The sequence below is a fragment of the Helianthus annuus genome, chromosome 10 (assembly GCF_002127325.2).
Source record: "Helianthus annuus cultivar XRQ/B chromosome 10, HanXRQr2.0-SUNRISE, whole genome shotgun sequence".
NCBI classification, from domain to species: Eukaryota; Viridiplantae; Streptophyta; class Magnoliopsida; order Asterales; family Asteraceae; genus Helianthus; species Helianthus annuus.
In genome coordinates this window covers 37,496,972-37,511,569 of record NC_035442.2, presented here as the reverse complement: position 1 = coordinate 37,511,569, position 14,598 = coordinate 37,496,972, and the positions used below count along the sequence as shown (strand labels likewise).

General features: G+C 40.1%; 1 long non-coding RNA gene across 1 annotated transcript; it reads left to right on the top strand.

The window, feature by feature from the left end:
- The first annotated feature begins 417 nt into the window (after positions 1-417).
- LOC110881318 lies at positions 418-12,138 on the top strand. Its single transcript, XR_004870272.1, has 3 exons — positions 418-538; positions 1,434-1,632; positions 11,804-12,138. It is a non-coding gene; the product is annotated as an uncharacterized LOC110881318 (long non-coding RNA).
- The last annotated feature ends 2,460 nt before the right edge of the window (positions 12,139-14,598 follow it).

Below are 14,598 nucleotides of genomic sequence, written 5' to 3'. Positions count from 1 at the left end.
CATTTTTTTACCCGGTTAGATAAAGTATGTATTATGTAATAACCCTAATTCCTCATTCTTCTCCTTCACGTCGTTTATGGATGCTCATACATTCTTTTACAAAAACCCTTTTTCTCTTCTGCTTCAACATCTGCAATAACCTAAACCTTCATTGACGCTTCCTGGGTATCGCTATGAAGTTCAATCGATTCATGAAAATGAGATATATTTCTTTTTCAAACCTTAATTGAAGCTTTCAGTCGATCTCGCCCATCGTTGTGATTCAAGGAAGAAGCAGTTACGATTAAGTTTAGGCCTTTAAGGTAATTTGATTTTTATCTTCGTACTTTGATTGAAGTGGATCTGTTCACTTCGTAATTCATCCATTTCTCTGTGTATCTTACTATTCCCTTAATCCCTTTCTCATCAATCCTCTATGTGAAAACCCTAAACTGATAGTCTCTTTGTTCTTATTTGATCGCAACAATTACATTTAATCTTCAACGATTATATTAGTAAGACTCAATTGCTCCTATTTCTTCTCCTCCATCTCAATTAGGTAAAATAACGGCTCTCTTTTATCTATATCTGATTCTGTAATTGATGGATGTGAATGCATACTGGGGATCTTAGCTTTTATGCGGCAAAATTTTTGAAAGTGGTATAATAGTAGTTGATTATCTGCTTAAGGCTTATTTTGATTGGGAATTTAAGATTTCATGTGATTTGTTGGAAGTTTAAGCTTGGTCGGAAGATTGATAATGGATATTTTGGACAACTTTATTTGGGTAAAGTTGTTATATTGTGCTCATTCTTTGATTTTATTGCATTTGTGCTTGATTTATTGTTCTCAACAGGAGTAAATCTTAAGGTATGTATACGAACCATATTACTCATGTTTATTCTGCAATCTACATGTTACAACAAAGTATTTAAATCTGTTAAAACCCATTAGTTTTCAAAGTTTGTTATTAGATCAATATTCCTGTTTGGTCTTAAATAACCATGAGCTCATTTTTTACCATTGATCAGGACAATTTTTTATACGAATCACACTGTTAACCCAAGGCGTGTGAGAAATGGTCACCAATAGTGATGTCATCTTCTTATTTCTCACCACATAGAAATTATAGAAGAAATTCATAAACGCGTTATATATATAACTTTTAGATACCTTACTATTGATTGTATAAGTATCTTACTTGATGATTAGTTATAAAATTGTAATGTACGATATGCATCGCAATAATAAAAGCAACAAGTTTGGACTTTGAGAGTAAGATGACTGATCTTCGCATTACCCAAATAAATCTGTGTCCGCATGATAAACTTGTGTCGTTTCTGGGCATATAGTAAGAAAATCTTAGTTCTTTATATCTTTTTTTTTGAATTCCTGATAAAACATGCTCACCTTCCTTATTAAATCTCATAATATGTTATATCTCTTTTTGTAGGTTAGTGGTGTAATACCACTGCATAGTGATATCTTAAAAGTTGAGCTATTAGCTGATTATTTTTCTATATGGCCAATTAAGTTCAAAATAAGACCAATGGCATAACACCTAGAATGTGGCTCAAGATCGTCGAACTATAGCAAATTGGTCTAAAAGACAATGGGTCACCAACCTAGACCTGCTTGTGGGTTTGCAGGAGGTATGTTTTTCCATTCATTGGTATCCTTACTATTATTAGGTATACTTTATGCTTAAAACAATACGAATAATGAGAATTTTTCTTCATAAGTTTGCTGACAATTAGGAACTACAAGTTGTATACGAGTGGAAAGTAAACTTCTCTATGGTGATTATCGCCCATTGCTTGGCTCACTATTTGTGTTCTGTTTTTCTATAAAAACCAATTAATTTCTTCACTAAGCATAATATTGTTATTAAAAAATACATTTACTATTCGGTTCAATTGCTAAGGCAGTTCTTGCTTCTGTTTGGACATTATTAGAGCTTAAAGCCTATAGCCAGCACATTAAATGAGATGTTTTAAACAAAAAATGAAATGTTGACATTATTAAAAATGGAAAGGAAAATTTACATTACAAGAACACTATCCATGGTCTTAGATGTGACAACCCGAGTTTTCAAGGTCTCTATTCGACTTAATTTGGTACTCATTTGCAAAGTGTATTCTATATTTAATTGATGTGCAATATACGTGATGTTGTAGATTCGTGGTGCATATATTATGTGTGAATGTGCTATACGTATCTTGTATAATAAATTGTATAATAATTTAAAACATGTATTCCTTACAAAACAACCCCTCACCCGAAAACACATCCCACCTGAAATATCCTTTGTTTTCGTCGGAGGAGGGAGATTTCGGCGCCAAGGGATTGGGCCCAAAGTTAGGCGCGGCCCAATGGCCCGTTTTGTTTGCTTAATCACGTTCAAAGTTTACGAAACCGTTTATTATCAAACCCTAAAGTCTTTCCTTGTGCGGCGGCAGCTACACGACTTCAAGCCTTTTTTTCCTTTCGATCAATCTTGTGTCCCTCCCATCTCGGTTAGTGTGCACTGCTTGTTGTTGGATTTTCTGCATAACCTCGTAGTATAATCATCACATGTCTGTATGTATATTAATTGTGACTATAGTGTATATATGAGTATCATTGATGTGCATGAATGTGGTAGCTATTGGTCCAATGGGAGGGAAGTTTAATGGCTGATAGAGTTTATAACTTTGAATACAAAAAATGGCGGCCATGTGGAGCTAATTAATGTTGTCAGTGATATTTATTAGTAGCATGTGCTAAACTTAGGTTGATGATAATGAGTTAGTGTTTTACACGAGTGCATGAATCGGTTGTTTGATATGATCGGCTGTGTGTGACTGTTAATGATGATCTACTGATTTCTGTGTGACCGTATGTCTTCTGCATGCTAAGCGGCGATTAGGGTTTTTGTGATATTGTGTAACCGCTTGACAGACCGACGAAACAAAGTGATACCCCTTGTGATCTCGACGAAACACATGTCTCGACGAAATGCATGATTGTTTCGCCATGACCAATCTCGACGAAACACATGAGTGTTTCGCCATGACCAAACTCGACGAAACACATGGGTGTTTCACCGAGACAGTAAGCAACCAGCCCAACATTTGTAAACGGATGCATGATGCTTGTAATGTTAAACGTAATACTTACGAACTAGAATTTTTGCATGTTGATAGAACCCGATGATATGGTAAAGCCTGGTATCCATAAATAGGGATGGGAAGGGAGTGAAGTATAAAACAGTTAGATGGTTGATCTAATCTGATGTCTCAGATTGTGAATGTTCAATGTTAATCAGAGCATGGTTTAAGTTGTATAGCATATTCATTGGATTAATTTGAACTTGTATAGTCGATAAATGCAATGCGTTGGTTGTTACTTGCGTGTACGTGATGATCTTGACTGTTAGTTGAATCTTGTGAATGTAAACTAATTGCGTATACGTGCAAAACTTTAGGACTCGACTGATTATTTGTGAGCACATAACTTAGCATACCGAGCAAACCAAGGTGAGTTCACACTCTTACTAAGGCATGGGATTCCCGGGGTAGGGAATGGGATTAATTGACTGATTGTACTTACATGGTTATGGGAATTACGCACTACTGACCTCATTTGGGAGAGGTCACTTATAGATACTGCTAGACTAGTGATACATGGGGAAACCCCCACTACTCTTCGCACACATGCCTGTAATGGCCGCGATACTGATACTGATCTTCGCACACATGCCTGGAGGGCCGCGATACAAATATAACTAGTCTACAATACATGGGAAATTCCCACTAATCTTCGCAAACATGCCTGGAGGGCCGTAATGTAATTATAAACGATATATGGGTTACTAAACATGCAAACGTTTTACGAAATGAATACTATTACTAAACAACCCTCTGTGAACTCGCTCAACTAGTTGTTGACTCTCTGTTACATGCCTTGCAGGTCGTTAGGTACACTTGGAGCTTGCACTGGGAGGCGCGGTCGTTGTGGACAAGGATCGTGAATGCTTTGTTAAACGTTTATGACATTTCATACTTATACTTATGATGGGTTTACTTTTATGCTTCCGCTAAACGTTGATATTATACTTATGTTTTGAACACCTTTCATATTGGTTTGGTTGAATTACATTTATATATATATTCTTCAATATGATTGGTGGCTTGATCCTGGTCAGTCACGCCTCCAAGCGGTGATACTCCGCGGGTGGATTTTGGGGGTGTGACAGATTGGTATCAGAGCCATTGGTTATAGAGAACTTGGTTTTAACTTGGGGAAAACGTTTTTATTAAAACCAGACTATAACCAGTACAGTGCTCAACGATCCACAACGACGCTTCGCTCCACGTGCAAGGCTCAACACACTAGGTACTACTATTTATGTTTACATTGCCTACTTGCTAGATGACATAGAACTTTGCTCGTGGTATGCTTAGATTACATTGCCTACTATTTGTTATTGCTTGAGAACACTTGTGTGCTTACTCTCTTCTGTCATCGCACTATTCGCGAACCTCTCTCACTTATGTTACTTTTGCTATGAAGATCATGGCTGGACGTATTAACTTGACACAAGCCCAGTTGACGGCTCTCATTAACGAACAAGTTGCTGCGGCACTTGCAGCCGCACAAGCAGGAGGTATACCTTGCAGTCGTAACTCGCACTAGGATCTTTAGATCCTACACTCCTAAACCAACTCTTGTGTTTAACCTTGTCCTGTTCTTATATACACAACAGGTCAACACGCTCAGCCACCTGTTTGCACTTTCAAGAATTTCATGGACTGTCGTCCAAGCACGTTCAGTGGCACCGAGGGAGCAGTTGGGCTCCTCCATTGGTTTGAAAAGCTCGAGTCGGTGTTTGAGATGTGTGAATGCCCTGAGGCTCGCAGGGTGAAGTACGCCACTGGTACTCTGGAAGGAATCGCGCTGACTTGGTGGAATGCGCAAGTTCAACTTTTAGGGTTGGCAGCTGCTCACGCCACCCCTTGGAATGATTTCAAAGAACTGATCAAACGGGAATACTACTCACATGATGACATCCACAAGTTAGAAGTGGAGTTCTTTCATTTGAAGATGACTGGGTCGGAAATTGAGGCATATACTAAACGGTCAAACGAGCTGGCCGTCCTGTGTCCAACTATGGTGGACCCTCCTATCAGATGTATTGAGTTGTATCTCAAAGAGCTGGCACCAGAAATTCAAAGCCACGTGACATCAGCCAACCTTAATAATATCCAGGATATTCAACGTCTTGCTCATCGCCTCACAGATCAGGCAGTGGAACAGAACAGGCTGCCTAAACGTATTAACGCTACCGATGTTACTACTTCCGCTACTCCCAGTGATAACAAGCGGAAATGGGATGGGGATTCCAGCAAAGGCTCAGCTACAGCTCAGTCTCAGGTTCAGCAGCGCAAGACTGATAACTACCAGAGCCCTGGTCAGCAATCTTCGGGTAATCAAAGACAGGGTGGATATCGAGGAAACCTCCCAAGGTGCAACACTTGCAACAAACACCACAACGGCCAGTGCAATAAGGGTCATTGTCAGCGGTGCCTCAAGATGGGTCATGAGGCTAAAGATTGCAGAAGCTCACGACCTGCGAACCAGAATCAGCAACAACAGTCACCTGCTCCACAAAACCAGCAGCAACAACAACGGCGAGGCAACAGAGGACGCTATCAATGTGGTGCTGAAGGCCACTTCAAACGTGACTGCCCCCAGTTAAACCAGAACTAGAATAACAACAATAACAACAATCAGGGCAACGGGAACAACAATGGGGGGAATAATAATGGCAACGATGCTAGGGGTCGTGTGTTCGTGCTGGGGCAGGGTGACGCAAGGAATGATCCTAACGTAGTTATGGGTAAGTTTCTTCTCGACGACTTTTATGTTACTGTATTGTTTGATTCGGGTGCAGATACCAGTTATGTGTCTCTAAAAGTTAGTCAAATGTTAAAACGTACACCAACACTCTTAAACACCAAACATGTCGTAGAGTTAGCCAACGGTAAAAGTTTAGAGGCCACACATGTAGTCAAGGGTTGTAACATTGTCTTAGCGGGTCAGACTTTCTCCATCGATCTCATCCCTATAGCTCTGGGTAGTTTCGACATCGTCATTGGAATGGATTGGTTGTCCCAACAGCAAGCAGAGATCTTATGCAAAGAGAAGATAGTTCGTATTCCCCATTCTGGTAAAGGACCTCTTGAAGTTCAAGGCGACAAAAGTGGTGCCGTGGTTGGTATCATTTCCTTCCTGAAGGCTCAAAAATGTTTGAGAAAGGGTCACACTGCCATCTTGGCACTTGTTACTGACGCATCAACGAAAGAGAAAAGATTAGAAGATATTCCAGTGGTACGCGACTTTCCTCAAGTGTTTCCTGAAGATTTACCTGGTCTACCGCCTCGTCGCCAGGTTGAATTCCAGATTGAACTAGCTCCTGGAGCAGCACCAATAGCTCGTGCACCGTATCGCTTAGCTCCAACTGAACTTGAAGAACTGTCCAAACAACTATAAGAGCTCTTGGATAAGGGTTTTATACATCCCAGCTCTTCGCCCTGGGGAGCTCCAGTACTTTTTGTGAAGAAGAAAGACGGTACCTTCAGGATGTGTATTGACTACCGTGAACTCAACAAAGTGACTGTGAAGAATCGCTATCCTCTTCCACGTATCGATGACTTATTCAACCAGTTGCAAGGGTCGAGCTACTACTCAAAGATAGATTTGAGGTCAGGTTACCATCAACTGAGAGTCCGGGATGAGGACGTCTCCAAAACAGCATTCAGAACTCGTTACGGCCACTACGAGTTTCTAGTCATGCCATTCGGGCTAACGAACGCGCCGACAGTCTTCATGGATCTTATGAACAGAGTGTGCAAGCCTTATCTAGACAAGTTCGTCATTGTTTTCATCGACGACATCCTGATCTACTCTAAGAGTCAGGAGGAACACGAGCAGCATTTACGACTTATCTTGGAACTTCTTCGAAAGGAACAAGTGTACGCCAAGTTTTCAAAATGCGACTTCTGGCTCCGTGAAGTCCACTTTCTAGGCCATGTGGTAAACAAGGATGGGATTCATGTTGATCCATCCAAGGTAGACTCGATCAGGAACTGGCCTGCACCGCGTACACCAACGGAAATACGCCAATTCTTGGGGTTGGCGGGTTATTACAGACGGTTTATCAAAGACTTCTCAAAGATCGCACAGCCGCTTACAATACTGACACAGAAAGGTGTTACTTATCGTTGGGGTAGTACACAGGAAACAACTTTCCAACACTTAAAGGATAGACTATGCAGCGCACCTATACTCTCATTGCCAGAGGGCACAGACGATTTTGTGGTCTACTGCGACGCGTCGATTCAGGGTCTTGGTTGTGTATTGATGCAAAGGGATAAAGTCATTGCCTATGCTTCGCGGCAACTTAAGGTTCATGAACGGAACTACACTACACACGATTTAGAACTGGGAGCTGTTGTTTTCTCGCTTAAGATATGGCGACATTACCTGTACGGTACTAAGTGCACTATCTACACCGATCACAGGAGTCTCGAGCATATCTTCAAGCAGAAGGAATTGAACATGCGACGACGTCGATGGGTCGAGCTACTTAACGATTATGAATACGCGATCAAGTACCATCCAGGCAAAGCCAATGTTGTAGCTGACGCCCTCAGTCGAAAGGATACTATGCCTAGGCGCGTACGAGCATTACAACTTACTATTCAGTCTAGTCTTCCTGCACAAATACGAGATGCTCAGGTAGAAGCATTGAAACAAGAAAACGTCAGGGCTGAAGCCCTACGCGGCTCAAGGCAACGATTAGAACAAAAGGAAGACGGCGCCTACTACGTAACAGGACGCATTTGGGTCCCACTTTATGGTAACTTACGCGAGCTGGTAATGGATGAAGCTCATAAATCCCGCTACTCAGTACATCCTGGTTCAGATAAAATGTACCACGATCTTAGAACTACGTATTGGTGGCCTAGCATGAAGGCCCACATAGCGACTTACGTTGGCAAGTGTTTGACCTGTGCGAGGGTCAAGACAGAATATCAGAAACCATCAGGCCTATTTCAGCAACCCAAGATACCACAATGGAAATGGGAAGAAATTTCCATGGATTTTGTTACCGGCTTACCTAGATCCCAGCGTGGGAACGATACTATTTGGGTGATCGTGGATCGACTCACAAAGTCTGCTCACTTCTTGGCTATCAAAGAAACAAACAAGTTCTCTACGTTAGCAGACATCTACTTGAAGGAAGTTGTTTCGAGGCACGGAGTGCCAACCTCTATTATTTCGGATCGTTATGCACGATTCACTTCAGAACTGTGGCAAGCAATGCACAAATCTTTTGGCTCCCGGTTAGACATGAGAACAGCTTATCACCCTCAGACGGATGGGCAGTCTGAGCGCACTATTCAAACTCTGGAAGACATGTTACGTGCATGTGTTATCGATTTCGGCAACAGCTGGGAAAAACATCTCCCGTTAGTGGAGTTCTCGTACAATAACAGTTACCACACCAACATTCAAGCCGCTCCATTTGAGGCATTGTATGGACGTAAATGTCGGTCACCTCTCTGTTGGGCAGAGGTGGGGGATAGTCAAATCACAGGTCCAGAAATGGTAGTTGATGCTACTGAACGGATTGCACAGATACGGCAACGCATGGCGGCGGCTCGTGACCGTCAGAAAGGTTACGCTGATAAACGCAGGAAACCGCTCGAGTTCCAAGTTGGGGATCGAGTGCTACTCAAAGTCTCACCATGGAAAGGTGTGGTTCGTTTTGGTAAATGAGGCAAACTCAACCCGCGGTATGTCGGACCGTTCGAAATCATTGAAAGAATAGGCAAAGTGGCCTACAAACTGAACTTACCAGCAGAACTCGGTGCAGTTCACAACATTTTCCACGTGTAGAATCTGAAGAAGTGTCTGTCAGATGAGACCCTCATAGTTCCTTTGAAAGAACTCACTATCGACGAACAGTTACATTTCGTCGAGGAACCTGTTGAAATCATGGACCGGGATGTTAAGGTCCTCAAGAACACCAGAATACCTCTTGTCCGAGTTCGTTGGAACTCCCGTCGTGGCCCAGAGTATACTTGGGAATGAGAAGACCAAATGAAACTCAAGTATCCCCAGTTATTCGGAAACCGTGCAACCACTACTGAGGCTGAAGCTACTACAGAATTTCGGGACGAAATTCCAAATCAATGGGGGATGATGTGACACCCCAGGGAAACCAGTAAACGATACAACTTATCTAGCTTCCTCAGTAACCGCACGCTAAATTTCGGGACAAAATTTCTTTCAATTTGAGGATAATGTGACAACCCGAGTTTTCAAGGCCTCTATTCGACTTAATTTGGTACTCATTTGCAAAGTGTATTCTATATTTAATTGATGTGCAATATACGTGATGTTGTAGATTCGTGGTGCGTATATTATGTGTGAATGTGCTATACGTATCTTGTATAATAAATTGTACAATAATTTAAAACATATATTCCTTACAAAACAACCCCTCACCCGAAAACACATCCCACCCGAAATATCCTTTGGTTTCGTCGGAGGAGGGAGATTTCACCGCCAAGGGATTGGGCCCAAAGTCAGGCGCGACCCAATGGCCCGTTTTGTTTGCTTAATCACGTTCAAAGTTTACGAAACCGTTTATTATCAAACCCTAAAGTCTTTCCCTGTGCAGCGGCAGCTACACGACTTCAAGCCTTTTTTTCCTTTCGATCAATCTTGTGTCCCTCCCATCTCAGGTAGTGTGCACTGCTTGTTGTTGGATTTTCTGCATAACCTCGTAGTATAATCATCACATGTCTGTATGTATATTAATTGTGACTATAGTGTATATATGAGTGTCATTGATATGCATGGATGTGGTAGCTATTGGTCCAATAGGAGGGAAGTTTAATGGCTGATAGAGTTTATAACTTTGAATATAAAAAATGACGGCCATGTGGAGCTAATTAATGTTGTCAGTGATATTTATTAGTAGCATGTGCTAAACTTAGGTTGATGATATTGAGTTAGTGTTTTACACGAGTGCATGAATCGGTTGTTTGATATGATCGGCTGTGTGTGACTGTTAATGATGATCTACTGATTTCTGTGTGACCGTATGTCTTCTGCATGCTAAGCGGCGATTAGGGTTTTTGTGATATTGTGTAACCGCTTGACAGACCAACGAAACAAAGTGATACCCCTTGTGAGCTCGACGAAACACATGTCTCGACGAAATGCATGATTGTTTCTCCATGACCAATCTCGACGAAACACATGAGTGTTTCGCCATGACCAAACTTGACGAAACACAAGGGTGTTTCGCCGAGACAGTAAGCAACCAGCCCAACATTTGTAAACGGATGCATGATGCTTGTAATGTTAAACGTAATACTTACGAACTAGAATTTTTGCATGTTGATAGAACCCGATGATATGGTAAAGCCTGGTATCCATAAATAGGGATGGGAAGGGAGTGAAGTATAAAACAGTTAGATGGTTGATCTAATCTGATGTCTCAGATTGTGAATGTTCAATGTTAATCAGAGCATGGTTTATGTTGTATAGCATATTCATTGGATTAATTTGAACTTGTATAGTCGATAAATGCAATGCGTTGGTTGTTACTTGCGTGTACGTGATGATCTTGACTGTTAGTTGAATCTTGTGAATGTAAACTAATTGCGTATACGTGCAAAACTTTAGGACTCGACTGATTATTTGTGAGCACATAACTTAGCATACCGAGCAAACCAAGGTGAGTTCACACTCTTACTAAGGCATGGGATTCCCGGGGTAGGGAATGGGATTGATTGACTGATTGTACTTACATGGTTATGGGAATTACGCACTACTGACCTCATTTGGGAGAGGTCACTTATAGATACTGCTAGACTAGTGATACATGGGGAAACCCCCACTACTCTTCGCACACATGCCTGTAATGGCCGCGATACTGATACTGATCTTCGCACACATGCCTGTAATGGCCGCGATACTGATACTGATCTTCGCACACATGCCTGGAGGGCCGCGATACAAATATAACTAGTCTACAATACATGGGAAATTCCCACTAATCTTCGCAAACATGCCTGGAGGGCCGCGATGTAATTATAAACGATATATGGGTTACTAAACATGCAAACATTTTACGAAATGAATACTATTACTAAACAACCCACTGTGAACTCGCTCAACTAGTTGTTGACTCTCTGTTACATGCCTTGCAGGTCGTTAGGTACACTTGGAGCTTGCACTGGGAGGCGCGGTCGTTGTGGACAAGGATCGTGAATGCTTTGTTAAACGTTTATGACATTTCATACTTATACTTATGATGGGTTTACTTTTATGCTTACGCTAAACGTTGATATTATACTTATGTTTTGAACACCTTTCATATTGGTTTGGTTGAATTACATTTATATATATATTGTTCAATATGATTGGTGGCTTGATCCTGGTCAGTCACGCCTCCAAGCGGTGATACTCCGCGGGTGGATTTTGGGGGTGTGACATTGGATGCTTAGGTTACATGGATTTTGTAAAACTCCTCATATAGTGTATAGTGTAATGGGAAATGAGTATTAAATATATTTTTGGAAACCGATTGTCTGTTAAGACTATATCACATATCCTGGTTGGGTGGTTGTTTTTTCAGTTGCTAATGTTTTAGAGCCATTGCTTAAGATGAAGTATCCGAAAGCCACGTGACCTGATTTTCGGCTGATATATGACATCAGGTTAAACCGAAAACATAAAAGTTGTTGGTTGCATTTTCAGGTTCAAATGGAAACGACAACTTCGTTGTCATTGCTTAGCAATTATCTATAAAGCACCTCAAAATATACTGGAATGGTTCAAGCATCCACAAAGACATCTTTAGAGAAGAAAGCCTTTTAGAAACACTACCTTCAATCAGTATGTTCACGTCAGCTTTAAGTTTGGTGGATAAGCTATGCTGATATCTCAGGCATTAATGTTTCTTATAGCTTGCATTAGCACATCTATCAGTGGTTTTAATCTATTTTAGACAAAGTGATCTACTTTTGTTCAACAGGTTGTATTAGTTACTATTATTACAAATATTTGATTATTTGAACCATCTTATTCATGATTAATTTCAAAGTGACACCAAAGAACCTCTCTTGTAATTTTATACTAGTGGGGAACCCGCGCGTTGCGGCGGGGTGACAATGCAGGACGAGAACATAATTCAAACCATAAAATGACACATGTATTTTGTGGCGAGGTAAGTTTTTAACGGCTATGGAGGACACCTAAATGATATGATGCTACGTTCTATATACATTCTGGCACAACAAAATGTTAGGTCTTTAGTTTACATTAAATGTAAGAAGCGGAAATTGTTATAAAAAACAAAAAAAACGCAGTCTCCTTTAGTTTAAGACCTTTGTCTAGAAGTGCTGGTCCATTTAAAAAACAAAAACTTGTCTATTTTTTAAAATTTAACTTAAATCTTCCGATCACAAACAAACTATGGCAAGTCTTTAGTATGATGCTTCGTGTCATTACTGAGCCTGCAACATCAACATCAAGTCACCAGAGGATATAGTCATGGTCAGTTTCTTCATACATCAACTTGTCAAATTAAAATATGAGTTAATTGCTCGGATGGTCCCTGTGGTTTCAAGTTTTTTCACGTTTAGTCCCCACCTTTTGAAAATAGCATGTATGCTCCCTATGGTTTGTCATTTTGTTAGTTGGATAATCCCCCAACATTTACTCTCGGGACTATCCGAGTAACAAAATTACAAACCATAGGGAGCATACCTGCTATTTTCAAACTAACTAACATCTACTCAGGGACTATCCGAGCAATTAACTCTTAAAATATTAAAAGATCATTCTAAAACTTTATCAATTAACTCTTAAAATATTGGTCGTCATGCAAACTAAATAGTAATTTGTCTTCAAGTGATTCGTTTTCACAAGATGGGATATATTTGGTAATTTGGTTGCTAAAAAGGATTACATGGCAAGCCACCTCATCTAAATACACAAAAAAATGGTAATTTAGTTCATGTCCAGTTCTCGGGTTGACCCATTTATTTCTATAAACTATAAAGACATATATATATCATAACGTAAACAGGTTGAGCATTATATGCCAAAATATAACAGATAAAAGAGAGATGAGCATTAGCTTTTATAGTTTCTGATTGTAATTTTAGAATTATTAATATGCAAAAAAATAAATAAATAAAACTTGGGGTTAAACATTTCGCATTCATGTTAGCCCGCGAAATTCGTGTCATGTTCAAGCTCATGTATCTCATGTTCATGTGTCACAAAATTTTCGGGTTCGTGTCGCATTCGACCCCCGGACACGGCCCCATTTAACAATCCTACACCAGCCTTTTAATCCTTGATTATATTGTTTATCTAGTAGTAGTCAACTTAAAATACATAAAAAAATAGGCAAAAGATCAAATACAAATAATCTTAACATACTAAACATACAAATTGAAGGAAAACCCAAAAAGACAAGGTGGCATTTTTGTAATTACCACCAACTATCAAAGTTACAACCAAAAATACCTAAAAAAACACAATTTTTTTAACATTTTTTATTAAAAAATCGCTACATTTCGTTAGCAAAAAAAAAAAAAAATAATAATTTTTTTTTGCTGCTACTAAAAGTAGCGATTTTTTAATAAAAAATGTTAAAAAAATAAAATAAAATAATTTGTGTGTTTTTTTTTTTATTTTTTTAGATTTTTTAGGTTTTTTGGGGGGTTTAGTTTTTAGCATTTTAGCTTGGGTGGGGGGGGGGGTTAGGTTTTTTTTAGGTTTTTGGGGGTGGGGGGTGGGGGGGGGGGGGTTAGGTTTTTTTTAGGTTTTTGGGGGTGGGGGAGGGGGGGTTAGGTTTTTTTAGGTTTTTGGGGGTGGGGGGTTAGGTTTTTTTAGGTTTTTTTTTTTTTGGGGGGGGGTTAGGTTTTTTTAGGTTTTTGGGGGGTGGGGTTAGGTTTTTTTAGGTTTTTGGGGGGTGGGGGGGGGTTTAGGTTTTTTTTGGGGGTGGGGGGAGTGGTTAGGTTTTTTTAGGTATATTTGTAGAGTAACTTTGATAGTTATTGATAATTACAAAAATGCCACCTTGTCTTTTTGAGTTTTCCTTCAATTTGTATGTTTAGTATGTTAAGATTATTTGTACAAGAACTTTACCCTAAAAAAGTAAAAAGAGGTCATTTTATACCTGTTTTCATCCAACGAAGAGGCTCAACAAAGACAGAGGTACACTCAAGCTCATCGTATTTGTTGTAACTATTGTGTTGAAACAGTGATTATCACAAGGGTAATCAATGGGGTTGTTTCGTCCAATGGGTTCAACCTCTTCTTCTACTCGTATTGATGGCTCGAAATCTGCAAAACAGTAAACACCGTTAGTCTCGTTAAGAGGGGGGAAGGGGATTTTCCCTCTTAACCAGGCTCCGGCGTGAGAATAAGTACTGTTCCGAGAGGAAATAAACAGTGTGTGTATAGAGTGAGTAAGGAGAGTAAAAAGATCCTGATCCTGAACCTGAATGATGAAGGGTCCTATTTATAGCCTGAGGGTG